Below are 16,593 nucleotides of genomic sequence, written 5' to 3' on the forward strand. Positions count from 1 at the left end.
GGAATGAAAGGGGGATATCACTATAAACTCTACAGATATTTAACTAATACTAAGTAAATACAATGAACAACTCTATGCCCTAGGTTTGATAACTTAGATGAAATGGTCAAATTCTTTGAAATATATAAACTGTGAAAGTTTATCTAAAAAGGAATAGATAGCTTGGATACTCCTGTATCTACTTTGAAAATTGGCTATGTAGTTAAAAAGCCCACAACAACAACAACAAAAATCTACAGACTGAGATGACTTCATGATGAATTCTACAAAACACTTATGAAAGAGATAATACGAATTCTACACAAAATTTTCAAAAATATGGAAAAACAAGGAATACTTCCCAACACATTTACTATAGCCAGCATTATTAAGATACCAAAGCTAGATAAAGATATATTAAAAGAAAACTACAGGGGCGCCTGGGTGGCTCAGTGGGTTAAGCCGCTGCCTTCGGCTCAGGTCATGATCCCAGGTGCTGGGTTCGAGCCCCACATTGGGCTTTCTGCTCAGCAGGGAGCCTGCTTCCTCCTCTCTCTCTGCCTGCCTCTCTGCTTACTTGTGATTTCTCTCTGTCAAATAAATAAATAAAATCTTTAAAAAAAAAAAAAAAAAAGAAAACTACAGACCAGTATCTCTCATAAACACAGATACAAAAATCCTCAAAAGACAAGTAAATCAAACAATCCATAAAATAATAGATTATAACCAAGTAGGGTTTATCTAGGGACTGCAAGGCTAATTCAACATTCAAAAATTAACCAGTATAATTCACCATATCAATATCAAATTAGGAGGAAAAAAGCAAATAACCAAGCCATTATATTCAGGAGAAAAACCTGACAAAACTCAACAATTATTCATGATTTTAAAAAGTCTCTCAGAAAGCCAGGAATAGAGTGAACTTCTTCAGTTTTACAAAGGGTATTTACAAAAATCATGACATATTTAATCATAAAAGACTGAATGCTTACCCCCACCATCATCCCCAAGATCAGAACAAGTCAAGAAGATTAGCTCTCATTACTCTTATTCAAAATCTTGGTGGAGGTTCTAGTCAGTAAAATAAAGGAAAAGAAATTAACCAACATCAGATCAAAAGGAAAAAATAAACTATATATTTTCAGACAATATGATTATGTATAAAATTCCAAGTAATGTACAAAAGAGCTACTAGAACTCAGCGAGTATAGCAAGGATGTAGGATGCAAGTCAATATACAAAAATCAGTCATATCTCTATATATTAGAAAAATATTAAAAACTGCAATTAAAACATAATACAAGTTGGGGCACTGGGAGGCTCAGTCAGTTAAGCATCTTTCTTCGGCTCAGGTCATGATCCCAGTGTTCCCAGTCGAGCCCCACTGTTGGGCTCCCTGTTCATCAGGGAGTTTCTTCCCCCTCTGCCCCTCTCCCTGCATGCTCTCTCTCTCTCTCAAATAAATAAAATATTTTTTAAAATAAATAAATAAAAATAATATAATTTATAATAGCACCTGAAAATATGAAATATCTGGGTATAAATCTTTAAAAATGTGCAAGTTCTGGGCTGTGAATTTGAGCCCCACCTGGGTACAGATTACTAAAAAAAAAAAAATAATAATTATAAAAAATAATGTGCAAGATCTGTATGTAAGAACTACAAAACACCAATGAAGGAAATCAAAGATAACTAATTAAGTCAAGAGATATTCCATGTTCATGAAATGAATTGAAAAACAGTATTTTATTTATTTATTTACTTAAAAGATTTTATTATTTGTCAGAGAGAGTTAGCAAAAGCCGGGAGTGGCAGGAAGAGGGAGAAGCAGGCTCCTTACTGAGCAAAGAGCCTGATACAGGACTCGATCCCAGGACCCTGGGATCATGACCTGAGCTGAAGGCAAACGCTGAACCGACTGAGCCACACAGACATCCATGAAAAATGCAGTATTTTAAAGATGCTTTCCCAAATTGTTCTATAATTATCCCTACATTGGTCTATAGATTCAATGCAATTCCAAACTCAAAATTTTTTAAAAAGATTTATTTATTTATTTGAGAGAAAAGAGAGAGCAAGCAGGTGGTGGCAGTGCCAAGGGAGAGAGAGTCCTAAGCAAACTGTGCACTGGGCACAGAACATGACGAGGACTCAAATCTCACTACCCTGAGATCATGACCTGAGTGAAAACCAAGAGTCAGACACTTAACCGACTGTACCACCCAGATACACCACCCCACTAACAAAATCCTAACGTGGTTTTTCTTTTTATAGAAATTGACAGAGTCATTCCAAAATTTATATGGAGAAGCAAAGGAAATAGAAGAATCAAACCAAAAAACAAAGTAGAAGGTCATGATTTAATTTCCACATTTACTACAAAGCTACCGTAATTAATTCAGCGTCATATAAGAAAAAGAAAAGACAGAGAGAACAATTGAATAGAGTCCAACAATAGGTCCACACATTTTGATAAAAATGCAAAAGCAATTCAATGAAGAAAAGATAATCTGCTCTATAAATGGTGCTGGAATAACTGGATAGCCTTATGCAAAAAGGAAAATAAAATCTATCTTGATCCCTATGTCAAATCTGATACATAAATTAACTCAATGAATGAAAGGATCTAAATGAAAAACATAAAACTTATAGATGAAAACTCATAGAAGAAAATACAAGAGAAAATCTATGTGAGTTCTTCTGTTTTCCAGTTCAGCATTTAAGGAGCTCAGAAGTTGCCACAAGTTGCCACTTGTTTAAAAACAGTAAGTAAAAACCCGAACAAACTGAAATATCAGTAATTATTTTAAGATGTATTAGAGAAATGAGGTCACAGGGTAAACCAATGTCCCCCAAATTAGGAAGACAGACAGAGAAATTTACCAGGACTGTTACCTCTATGGGAACCAGTAAAGAAAGCCTGTAATTGATGAATTGCTAGAGGCTCAGTGTGGACAACTCTGAGAATTAAAATCTCCATTCATGGGGGACTCTAGACTTTTATGAGTTTTAGCTCCAAAAGTCATCCCAGGTTGTCACATTAAATACTGGCAATTTTTCTCTGATAGTATAAACAAAGAGATGGAAAGTCAAAGAGAAAAATAAATAAAAATTATTGAGATCAAAAACACTGGAAAAGACAGGAAGAATGCCTTTGGTGGGCTCAAATTAGTGGACTGGACAAGTCTGAGTAAAGAATCTCTGAATGTAAAGATATTAAGTTTCAATGGAAACTTCCAAAACTAAAAAGCAAACAGGAGAAAAGGTGAAAAAATAACACAACAGAATATCCAATAACTGTGGGACAACTCTAAAAGGTATAGCATGTCATGGGAAGCCAGAATGAGAAGAAAGAGAGAAAGGAACAGTGGTAATATTTGAAGCAATAACGACTAAGAATTAGTCATTAATTGATTAACTAATGTCAGACACCAAACCATGGATCCAGAAAACTCAAGATAATACTAAGCAGGAAAACTGTTTAAAAAAACCCACAAAACTACATGGAGGCATGTCATATTTAAATGTCAGAAAATCAAATGTAGGGTACCTGGGTGGCTCAGTGGGTTAAGCCTCTGCCTTCAGCTCGGGTCATGATCTCAGGGTCCTGGGATCAAGTCCCGCATCGGGCTCTCTGCTCAGCAGAGAGCCTGCTTCCCCCCTCTCTCTCTGCCTGCCTCTCTGCCTACTTGTGATTTCTCTCTCTGTGTGTCAAATAAATAAATAAAATCTTTTAAAAAAAGAAAGAAAGAAAATCAAACGTAAAGAAAAAATTTTGAAAGAAATCAAAGGAAAAAATACAACTTACCTGCAGAGGAGCAAAGATGAGAATTATATCAAATTTCCCCTCAGAAACCACGTAAGTAACAAAGGTAGAGTGAAATATTCAAAGTATCACGAGAAAAAGCCTGCCAGCCTAGAATTCTGTACCTTTTGTGAAATTATCTTCAAAAGTGAAAAAGAAGAAAAAAAAATTTTTTGAGGCAATTTGTTGCCTGGAGACTTGCTTTGCAAGAAATATTAAGGGAAGTTCTTTAGAGAGAAGGAAAATGATATAGGTCAGAAGCTCAGATCTACACGAAGAGACCTGGTTGGCTCAGTGGGAAAAGCATACAACTCTTGGTCTTGGGGATGTGAGTTTGAACCCCATATGAGGTGTAGAGATTACCTATATAAATAAATAAACTTAAAAAAAAAACACTTCATATCTACATAAAGTAAGGAGGAATGAAGAAGGACTATATAACATAAAAACTTCTGTTTTTCTTATTCTTAATTCACCTAATAGTAGTTTGTTAAAAATAATAGTAATAATGTATTCAAATAAGTATGCTTATATGTGTTTATGTTCAAGTGAACTGAATGGGAGCAATAATAAAAAGGATGAGAAGGAAGAATTAGAAATATCTTGCTAGTTACAAGGTACTGTGCTACCCATGAAGTATTTTTAGTGTTATTTGAAAGTGGACTTGGATTAATTGTAAATGTATATTGCAAACTCTGGAGCAACCAATTATGAAAGTTAAAAAAAAGCATAATTGATATAGTAAGAGAGGAAAAAACTAGAATCATATAAAATGCTCAATTAAAACCATAATAGGCAGGAAAGTGGAAGATAAAAACAGGAACAAAGAACAAGAGCAATAAATACAAAATGCTAACAAATATGGCAAGTATTAATCCAGCAAGATCAATAATCACTTTGAACATTTATAGTCTAAATACACCAATTAAAAGACAGATTATCAGATATGATAAAAAATGACCCAACTATACATTCTCTATAAGAAACCCACTTTATTTTCACTTTTTTGAAACCCACTTTAAATATAAAGACATGCAGATTAAAAGTAAAGACAGAGAAAGATATACCATGCTGATACTAATCCAAAAAATATGAGAGTAACTCTATTAATTTCAGACAGAACAGATGTCAGGGCAAGAAAAACTATCAGGGAGACAGAGGAACATTACATAATGATAAAAGGGGGTCAACACTCCAAGATGACATAACAATCCTTAATATTTATGGGCCTCGGAATATTTAAGGTAAAAACTAGTGAAAGTCAAATGAGAAACTGATGAATTTGTATTATAGTTGGAGACCTCACCACCCCTGTATGGGAAATGGACATATCCAGCAGGCAGAAAATCAGTAAGGCCATAACTGAACTTAAAAGGACCATCAATCAACTGAACAGAACAAGCATCGATAAAGGACTTCATCCAACAATAGCAGAATGTATTTTTTTCTCTCATGATCCCTTGGAATATTCACCAAGACAGACCATATGCAGGACGATAAAACACAGCTTAGCAAATTTAAAAAAGAAATCATAAATCTCTCAGATCACAGTGTAATTAAACTAGAAAGCAATAACTGAAAGAGAACTAGAAAATCCCAAATTATGTGAAGATTAAAGAACACACTTCTAAATAACACCTGGGACAAGGAAGAAATCTCAAGAGAAATTTAAAAATGTTTTGAACTAAATAAAAACGAATACCTAATTTATCAAAATGTGTCGGATGCAGTAAAAACAGTGCTTATAAGTGCATGTATTCTAAGGGAAGAAAGATCTTAAATCAATAATACAAGCTTCCACTTTAGGAAACTAGAAAATGAAGAGCAAATTAAATCCAAAGCAAGCAGAAGAAAGGAAATAATAAAATTATAGCAGAAATCACTGAAGTTGAAAGCAGGAAATCAATAGTGAAAATCACTGAAACCAAAATCTGTTCTTTGACAACATAAATAAAATTGATAAGCTAAGAAAAAAAGATAAAAGACACAAATTACTAATATCAGAAATGATCCTACTGACATGAAGCAGATAAAGAAGAAATATTACCAACAACTTTATGCCCACAAATTTGATAACCTAGATGAAATGGACCAATTCCTTGAAAAACACAAGCTGCCAACTCACATAAGAAGAAACAGACAATGTGAATAGGCCCATATCCATTAAAGAAATGGAATCAATAATTAATAACCTTCTAAAATAGAAAGTGTCAGGCCCAGATGGCTTCACTGGTGAATTCTACTAAACATTTAAGGAAGAAATGATACCCATTCTCTACAGTTTTTGCAGAAGACAGAAGTATAGGTAATACTTCCTAACTCATTCTATGCCAGCATAACCTTAATACCAAAACCCAACAAAGACATTATAAGAAAACTACAGCCTATATATCTCTCATGAACATAGATGCTAAAATCTTCGGTAAAATATTAGCAATCTTGGGCTCATTTTGGCAGCACATATACTAAAATATTAGCAAACTAAATCCAACAATGTATAAAAAGAATTACACATTATGACCTAGTGGGATTTACCTGAGGAATGCAAGGCTGGTTCAACAAGCAAAAATCAATTGATATTATTTATCACATCAACAGACTAAAGAAGGAAAAAATCCCACAGAACAGGCTTGAAAGTTCATTAATAGTAGAACAGATAGAGAAATTGTTGTATATTCATACTGAGGAATAAGACAGTAGTAAAAAACGAGCAGATTAATAAACACAATACAGATGAAATATTAAAATACAATATTGAGCAAAAGAATACACACTCTACAATTTCATTACTGTAAAGTAAAAATACCAGGCAAAAACAAATTAGTGCTAATGGACCAGACCTATATGAAATACTAGGGGAGTCTTTCGGGCTGAAATGAAAGAGCACTAAGACAGTAACTCAAGTACACATAAAGAAATAAAAGACACCAGTCAACTAACTACATAGGTAAATATTAAAGATAGTATCAATGTAATTTTGTTTGTAACTCTTTTCTTCTGATTTAAGTAAAAACTGCTGAAAGCAAAAATTATAAAACCATGTTGATCAGCTTATAATGTATAAAGATCAAATATGTATGACAATAATAGCCCAAAAGAAGGTGGAGGGAACAGAATTTTACTAGAACAAAATTTTTATATACTATTAAAATTAAATTAGTATTAACCTGAATTAGATTGGCTATACATTAAGATACTATAATAACCCCCAAGAGAATCACTAAGAAAATAACCCCCAAAAATACAGTAAAAGAAGAAAAAGGGTATTAAAACGATACACTAGAAATTACATCAAGCACAGAAGAGGGCAGTAATGGAGAACACGGCAACAAAGAGGACATAAGCCATATGGAAAACGCATGGAAAACATCCTACCTCATCAGTAAGTATGTTAAAAGTAAACAAACACTTTAATAAAAAACAGTTTGCAGAATGAATACAAAGACATGATCCAATTATGTGTTGTCTACAAGAAACACACTCTAGACAGTAGCCAAGAGGGTTGCAGTGGCTATGCTAATATCAGAGAAATATTTTAATACTGTTTTAAAAATATGCTAATGTGAGAATACATTCACAAGTGAAGACAAGTAGGTTTATCTCAGAAACGTAAGATTGAGGTACATCTGGAAACCAATTTATGTAGCATTCTCATATTAATAAAGGACAAAAAGCACATGATCATCTCAATAGAAGCAGCAAAAGCATTTGACAAAATTCAATACTCTTTCATGTAAAAACACTCAACAAACTAGGAACAGAAGGGAAATTCCTCAACCTGATAAAGGGCATCTATAGAAAACTCACAACTAAACATCATTCTTAATGGTATAAGACTGAATATTTTCCTAAGATCAGAAACAAGATAGGGATGTTCACTCTCACTGTTTTGTTTTGTTTTTTTTTTTAAAGATTTATTTATTTGAGAGAGAGAGCATGTGGCAGGGGAGAAAGGCACAAGGAGAGGAAGAGGAGAAGCATACTCTCCACTGAGCACAGAGCCCCATGCTGGTTTGATCCTAGGACCCAACCTGGAGACAATGACCTGAATCTAAACTAAAAGTTGGAAATTCAACCAACTGAACCACCCACGGACCTCCCTCTCACTATTTCTATGAAACACTGTACTGGAGATCCTGGAAGGGGCATCTAGGCCAAAAATGAAATAACAGGCATCCAGAGGGGGAAATGAAGAAATAAAATTATATTTATTTGCAGATAGCATAATCTTGCATATAGAAAATCCTAAAGAATCCACAAAAAATTATTACAACTAATAAATGAGTTCAGCAAATTTGAAGGACACAAAATCAATTTCAAAAAGTTGTATGCCTGTACATTTTATTTTTTTTAAGATTTTATTAATTTTTCTTTAACGATTTTATTTGACAGAGAGAGGCAGAGAGGCAGGCAGGCGGGGGGGGGGGGGGGCGGGGGAAGCAGGCTCCCTGCTGAGCAGAGAGCCTGATGCAGGGCTTGATCCCATGACCCTGAGAGCATGACCTGAGCCGAAATGCAGAGGCTTAACCCACTGTGCCACCCAGGGCCCCTATTAATTTTTTCTGAGAGAAAATGAAAGCACCAGTGAGCACAAGCAGGGGGAGACAGCACTTCCTCTGGGGGCCTCAGAAGACAGGCTCAGGCCCAATGCCTGCTGTGGCCTGGGGCTCGCACATTCTTCCCCAAGGCCCAGTAAAACCGAAACCCAGTGAAACCCCAAGAAATTGAGGATGACTTAAGTAAGTGAAAAGACATACATGTTCATTGACTGGAAGACTTAATATTGTTAAAATGACAATATCCCCCAAAGTGTTCTACAGATTCAGTGCAATCCCTATCAAAATCTCAACTATCTTCTTTGTAGAAATTGACAAAGTGATGCTAACATTCATATGGAAATTCAATGAATCCCAAGTAGCCAACATAATCTTAAAAAAGAACAAAGTTGGAAGACTCACACTTCCTGACTTCAAAACTTACTACAAAACTACAATAATCAAGACAATATGGTGATGGCGTAAGGATATAGACCAACAGAACAGAATTGATTGTCCAGAAATAAACCCATACTTTTATGGTCAATTCATTCTTTTTTTTTTTTTTTTTAAGATTTTATTTATTTGACAGAGATCACAAGCAGGCAGAGAGTCAGATGGGGAGGTGGGAAGCAGGCTCCCCGCTGAGCAGAGAGCCCGACATGGGGCTCGATCCCAGGACCCTGAGATAAAGGCCTGAGCCGAAGGCAGGGGCCCAACCACTGAGCCACCCAGGCGCCCCTGGTCAATTCATTCTTGAGGGAAAGAACAGTCTTTTCAAATTATACTGCTGGGAATTTAGACATCCACATGCAAAAATATGAATTTGGACCCCTAGTTCACACCATATACAAAAAATAATTCAAACTGGCTCAAAGACTTAAATATAAGATGCTAAAAGTATAAAACTCTTAGAGGAAAACCACCCAACAATTCCACTTTGGGTATTTATCTGAAGAAAACAAAAACAACTAGAAAAGATACATGTACTCCCATGTTCACTGCAGCATTATTTACAATAGCCAAGACATGAAAACAACCTGTTGATGGATAAATAAAGAAACTGTAGTATATAAACACAATGGACTATTATTTAGCCATAAAAAAGGATGAAATCTTGCCATTCACAACAACAGGGATAAACCTTGAGGGCACTATGTTCAGCAAAATTATCAGAGAAAGACAAATACTACATGATCTCTCTTACTTGTGGACTCTAAAAAAGTTCATAGATACAGAGAATCAAGCTCATAAAACAACAGATAGATTGGTGGTTGCCAAACTAAATTGGTATGGAGGGAGAAATGAGAGAGCTGTTTTTTGTTGTTTTGTTTTTTAGTTTAAATACATTGACTATTTTAATTTCAAAAAACTTTAAAAAATGAAACTATTAAAATCCTTGAAGAAAACAGAAATAAAGTAAATGTATAAAATGCTTCATGTAAACAAAACAGGTGTAAATCTTCATGACCTTTGATTATAATGGCAGTGTTTTCAAAAAGTGACACCAAAAGAAAACCAAAAAAAGCAAAATAAATTTAAAAAGAAAAGCTAAATAGATGAATTGGACTTTGTCTAAATTATAAGCTTTTGGGCAGCTAAGGCTACCAATGACAGAAAAAAAAAAAAAAAGGAAAAAAACCCTCACAGAATGGCAGAAAATTTTTCTGAAACGGATATATTCAGGTCTCTGAAAGTTTCTGATAAGAGACTTGTATTTAGAATATATAAAGAACTTGTACTCGCTTTGGCAGCTCATCTACTAGAACATATAAAGAACTCTTACAACTAAATAAGAAAAAGATAAAAACCCAATTGTTCAAATGACCTAAGGATCAGAAAGACATTTCTCCACAGAAGATATACAAATGGCCAATAAGCAAACAAAAAATGCTGAACAGCTTTCGCCATCAGGGAAATAGAAGTCAAAACACAATGAGAGGGCGCCTGGGTGGCTCAGTGGGTTAAGCCGCTGCCTTCGGCTCAGGTCATGATCTCAGGTCCTGGGATCGAGTCCCGCATCGGGCTCTCTGCTCAGCAAGAAGCCTGCTTCCCTCTCTCTCTCTGCTTGCCTCTCTGTATACTTGTGATCTCTCTGTCAAATAAATAAATAAAATCTTTAATAAAAAAAAATAAAAAAATAAAAATAAAAAAAAACCACAATGAGATACCACCTTCACATACCACCCATGGCTATCATCAAAAAGACATAATAAGCACTGGTGTGGATGGGGAGAAAGTGGAACACTCACACATCGCTAGTGGGAATGTAAAATTGTGTAGTCACTTTGAAAAACAGCTTGGTAGTTCCTCAAAAGGAGTTATGATATGACTCGGCAACTCCACTCTTAATTAAGCATGTAACCAAAGGAATGGAAACATAGGTCCTACACAAAAATTTGTACACAAATGTTCATAGCAGCATAGCTGTTACTTTAAAAAAAAATTACTGTGTAATTATACTGGTGTTCTTAAAAGTAGATTCTTTATATGCTGGATTCAAGGCTTTGGCAGGCACAGATTCTACCAACCTAAAATCTGTCAGTTCCCTATTAGCTCATTTATTTGTGAAACTTTCCCCCGTCCTATCCTTGCCAGTTTTTGGCCTTTTCCACACGACCCTGCATATGAGGCCTCCAATCTCACGAGGCCTCCCTGCCTAGCTTCCGTCAAACGAGGCACCATCTGATGCTGATGGTCTCTATAGTAACCAACTAGAAATGCTGCTATGCTTAGCAGTGGCTTTGTGCAAGCAGTGCTCTAGCCCAGAGAGGTTTTAAAAATCTGAGTCCTTTCTCGACTTACCACGCATTTCCCCTGATATGGGGAAAAGAGAGCATCTGATGAATGAGAGAGGTGGAGGGTTAAAGAGAAAAGGACTGAATGTAAAACATGAAAGAAGATGGATGAGTGGAGACTGAGTTCAAGAGAAAAATGAATTTAGAAGGAGCTTCATTTATTAAAGGGGTAAGAACACATGGTAAAAAACTAGATACAAGAAATAGAAAATAATTATTAAGCACTTCCATTCATATTCTTCTGGTCAGAAACACTATAATGATATTAACATCAACAAACTGTCAACAACAAACATAATTATGGTACTTCAGAAAGCTGACTGATGTCACCGATAGCTAACCAAAGGGTGTTTTATAGTGGAGTCCAGTTATGGATAAGGGATCAGACATCGTTTATATCTTCAACAAATCTGTAACATAATGATGGATGGCAGTGAACACAAAATATTGAAAATGTTATTAATGAGGTGGAACACAGAATGGGGGAGAGGAGTCATACTTTATGTAACAAATACGGAAAACTCCAAAAAAGTATAGCAAGGCATTCTAGGATGTGTAGGTCCATCCTCCCCTACGTATCCCTTTTGCAACGGGAGGCTTGACCTTCTTGAGCCTCAAGGGGGAGACTCCCATAGCTTTGCCTTGAAAAAAAAAAGTCTCCTCTCACTCCCAGTATATACCTGCGCTAACCTCTTTCATGGAGCTGTATTCCGGAAGAGTTCATTAATCAAGACACGACTACCGTGTCTGCCAGCCTGTGGGTTCTTCCAGGAAATGATACCAATTACTTTTTCTACACATAGAGGCCACTTTAAATATCTGACAGAGGAGAGAGAATGGAGAAGCACTAGGTCAGAAATTAAAGGAACAGGTTTCTGAGCACCTGTGTCTTCATTTGTTATGTGGGAATGATAATACGTTACCCTCTTACCATACCAGGATGTTTTGAGGCTCAAAAGCAGGTTATTTAAAAATTCTTTAATAATGATAAAGAAAGCATCATACCATATATGTATATACATATACATATGTATATATATATATACTATACACACATATACACATGTACACGCATAGCCTTTATTTGTGATACCCTATTTTGCCTCCCACAGAACTTTAATAACTGGTTAAAGTTCCATCCAACATGTTCTATTCTATACCCTACTCACTTGATTACATAGTTATCTTTCCAATAAAGTCTGTATATGTTTAATCTTTGAATATGCCACAGACATGAACACAATTTCACATAATAAATGCTCTCTTCGGGGCGCCTGGGTGGCTCAGTGGGTTAAGCGGCTGCCTTCAGCTCGGGTCATGATCCCAGGTCCTGGGTTCAAGCCCCACATCCGGCTTTCTGCTCAGCAGGGAGCCTGCTTCCTCCTCTCTCTCTGCCTGCCTCTCTGCCTACTTGTGATTTCTCTCTGTCAAATAAATAAATAAAATCTTTAAAAATAAAAAAAATAAAAAAATAAATGCTCTCTTCATATAATTAGTTATTAAAATCATTATTGTAGTATTTATTCCTTTTAGAAATGTAAATGCCAACAAATCTTGACATTCTACATTTATACAGAAAATCTTATGTAAAGCTATCATTAAGGGACGCCTGGGTAGCCCAGCTGATTAAGTGTCTACCTTCAGCTCGGGTCATGATCCCAGGATCCTGGGATTAAGTCCTGCATAAGGCTTCTTGCTTAGCAGGGAGCCTGGTTTTCCCTCTGCCTGCTGCTCCCACTTCTTGTACTCTCTGACAAATAAATAAATAAAATCTTGAAAATAATGAATAGAATTATCATTAAATTTTGACATCCTACAACTCATAAATAATTGGGAGCCCTTTAAACTAATTAAAGATCATACTACGACAAGACTTACATGAGATTTTTTTTTTAAATGAGGACAATAATGCAAATGTCTCTTTAAAGAGAATTAAATGCAGGACTAATATAATTACCCCAGGTGGAAATCCAGGATTTGAACAAAAGCAAGAGGTTAGCACTTCCATTCCTATGATAACTTCTGCAGCAGGCAGGAGCTGAGACTTGATTTAAATCTTAGTTATAATACATTTTAATTCGATATTTTAATTTAATTCAATTTAATTCTAGTTCATTTTAATTCACTCTTTTCATCTTGTTTTGTAGGTGACCTCAATTTAACTTCAAATTTAGGATTCTTAGAAGCCCTCCGCAGAGCAGCTTTGGAGCAAGGAAAAAAGCTGCATCTTGTCCCTTCAGATTTTAATTTGTAAGCCCAACACCCATAGGTACTTTCTCTGAATAGCTGTGGCCTACCACTCCATACCCTGCCACAACCTACTGCCATAGCTAAATGATCACCTCATTTCACACCACAGAAAGTACTTGATAACAGACCAATAACTGGATTAAATAAACTGAGATTGCCAAATAAGCCTAACTGTGAGGGCAAATAATTATAGCTGTATTCTTTTGCTACGGTCACCATAACAAAAATACCAGCTTGGATAGATTCAACAATATAAATGTATTTTCTCATAGTTTTGGAGGCTAGAAGTACAAGATTAAGGTGTCAGTAGGGTTGGTTTCTTTTACAGCCTCTTTTTGGCTTGCAAATAGTTGCCGCCTTTTTTTTTTTTTAAACCATTATTTTCTCTACCCCATCCTTTTTTTCCCTTCAAAGCACTTAATTTTTTTAACATCTTAATTTTATTTTACTTTTTTCATGTTCCAAGAGTCATTGTTTATGCACCACACCCAGTGCTCTATGCAATATGTGCCCTCCTTAATACCCACCACCAGGCTCACCCATCCCCCCACCTCCCTCCCCTCCATAATCCTCAGTTTGTTTCTCAGAGTCCACAGTCTCGCTGTGTCCTCAACATGGTCTTTTCTCTGTGCATGCTACCTTTGGTATCTCTTTTTATGTCCAAATTCCCTCCTCTATAGGGACACCAGTTAGACTGGATTACAACCCACTTTAAGGAACAGATTTTAATTTAACCGTCTCTTTAATGGCCTCATCACCAAATACAGTCACATTCTGAGGTACTGGAGAGTTAGAGCTTCAACATATGAATGGGGTGGGGGGGGATACAATTCAGCATATAACAATAGCTAACTAGGTTCATTTATCTCTGAGAGGCACTAATTTAGGCTTTGTTCATCTTGGAACCCAGACCATCTCTTTCAGCCATCCTTCCAGCACTTACACTGTACAGACAGAAGCAATTTTGGAGATTAAGTTCTATGCAGCTCTCCATCACATGGGTCCCCTTGGGTACTTAATAAATGAAGACACTCATGGTGCCCCATCAGTTGCAATATGGTTAGCTGCTTGAGTCACCAAAAAGTTGTCCAGCAAGAAATCTTATAGATTGTCTCTGAAACCAGTGATGCTTTTGCGATTTTTTTCCCTCCATGAGACACCAGCTCACTTTGAAACATGCTATGGCACATCTGGGAATCCTTCTGACCTTTCTTGTAAAGTATTGTCAACGGTGAGGAAAGAAATTATTGGAGAAAGTGCTCAAAGGCTCTTTAATGTTTTCAAGGAGTAATAATAAGAGTTAGGACAGGAACATAAGAGGCCCAGAGCCAATACTTGCAGCTTTCAGTGGACTATTAAGGAGGGTCACTTCCCCCTTAAATACTATTGTATATGACATGTTAAACAAAAGGTTTAAAAGAAAATAAGCCAAACTAGTGGTATCCAAGTTGATCTTTTCAGTTGAGGCATCAAGTTTCATGGAAGATGTACCTTATTATGACATACCTGTGGTCAGATTGCAAAATACACTTTATTTTACCAAGATTATAATGTCATTTTTATAAAGTAAATTAGAATCTCCTCTTAAAAGTGCCTGCAAAATCAGAAAACTGTATACACCATTCTCAAGGGAGTCATGTTTTCATCTTCAAAAGGCCATTTATCTTACATATCTAGTGTATCTTAACAGCATACAGCAATTAACACTTCATCTTGGCTAGTGTTAGGACCAGCAATACTAGGAGTGAAGAGAGAATACAGTTTATCAGTCACAGTAATCTGCATCTATCACCACACTAAGATTCAGTCTATTGCACATAAACAATTGGCCTTGAAGAAACTTTTCTGGTAGATCCTAGCTTACAGTTTAATTCATTGCCAATAAAATAAGACCTCCCCCTCTAAGTAGTCTTCCTAAATATGGGGAAGCCTAGTATTACCTGTGCCATATAAACTTTCAAAAGACCAGCAGATAAAGAAGCCACATCAACAGCAACCTACTTAAGTATGCACAATGCCCAAAGAATGACAACTCAAAATTCTGGGCACTATATCAGCACAGATGATACTTAAGAAATAATACTTTCGGGCGCCTGGGTGGCTCAGTGGGTTAAGCCTCTGCCTTCAGCTCAGGTCATGATCTCAGGGTCCTGGGATCGAGCCCCGCATCGGGCTCTCTGCTCAGCAGGGAGCCTGCTTCCTCCTCTCTCTCTCTGCCTGCCTCTCTGTCTACTTGTGATCTCTCTCCCTGTCAAATAAATAAATAAAATATAAAAAAAAAAAGAAATAATACTTTCTCTGAATTTAATTAGCCAAGGTCATTGGTTTCACCGAAAACACTGAAGAAAAAAAAAATAATGGTTTATGAACAGCATGTATTAAAAGAAATCTTTATGACTCTCTTACTAGGTAAACAAATTGTTCAACAACCCCACTAATGTGTTAAAAACCTCTCGCTTTCCCCACAATGGTAGTCAAACAGCCTAAATGAATCCACATGAATGCCGATGAATCAAGCAGACTCCTCAAAACTTGTTTGTGGTGCCAAGAATTGTTACTTACTAACGGTTTAGGTCGTAAATTTTTTGAAAATCACATGTCCTGGTATGCTGCTGTGTCTTTACTCTTCCTTTCCCTTTCTTATATTTTTTGCCCGTTGGTTTCCTGACACTTCCATTTTCTCTTTTTATGTTCCTGTTATGCTCACCAAACGACAGAAACCTGGGGTGTAACTGATCACATCTCTAGCAACCTTTTTCTTATTCTAGGGCTTTTGAGATTAGAACGGGAGACCCAGGTGCTGCCCAAATATTACCTATTCAGATCTTCCAAGCAAAGTGTGCGTGAAAAAGCCTCTCTTCACCCTTCATTTTGTGTCTATTTAACTTACGGCACTGTAGTGCCCAAACGCAGATATTGACCAAGAATTAGGTTTCCAAAATGGCTTTGCTCCTTTCGAGCTGGCATGAGGTCTATAAAATACAATTTATTTCCACTGCAACCAACCCTTCTCTCTACCCCAAATGTTACCCTGTACGTAGACAGCTGAACCTAACCCCGTGTAGTCAACCGAATCAAAGCTGCTAAATTGAGTAGAGACGGCACAGCCGTTGGACTGATGTAAAAAGAGCGTTAAAAGGAAAAAAAGGAAAAAGAAAAAACACACCCCCAGCAGAAACCACACGAAGCAAAAACCCAAGGGGCGGGCGTCGCCCACAATCCCGCC

General features: G+C 36.4%; 1 protein-coding gene across 4 annotated transcripts in view; it reads right to left on the reverse strand.

The window, feature by feature from the left end:
* MCM9 (minichromosome maintenance 9 homologous recombination repair factor) overlaps positions 1-16,593 on the reverse strand; it is a 90,446-nt gene that overhangs the window by 37,998 nt on the left and 35,855 nt on the right. The gene's annotated exons all lie outside the window — the stretch shown is intronic.

Source organism: Lutra lutra, chromosome 6, assembly GCF_902655055.1.
Source record: "Lutra lutra chromosome 6, mLutLut1.2, whole genome shotgun sequence".
Classification (NCBI taxonomy): domain Eukaryota; kingdom Metazoa; phylum Chordata; class Mammalia; order Carnivora; family Mustelidae; genus Lutra; species Lutra lutra.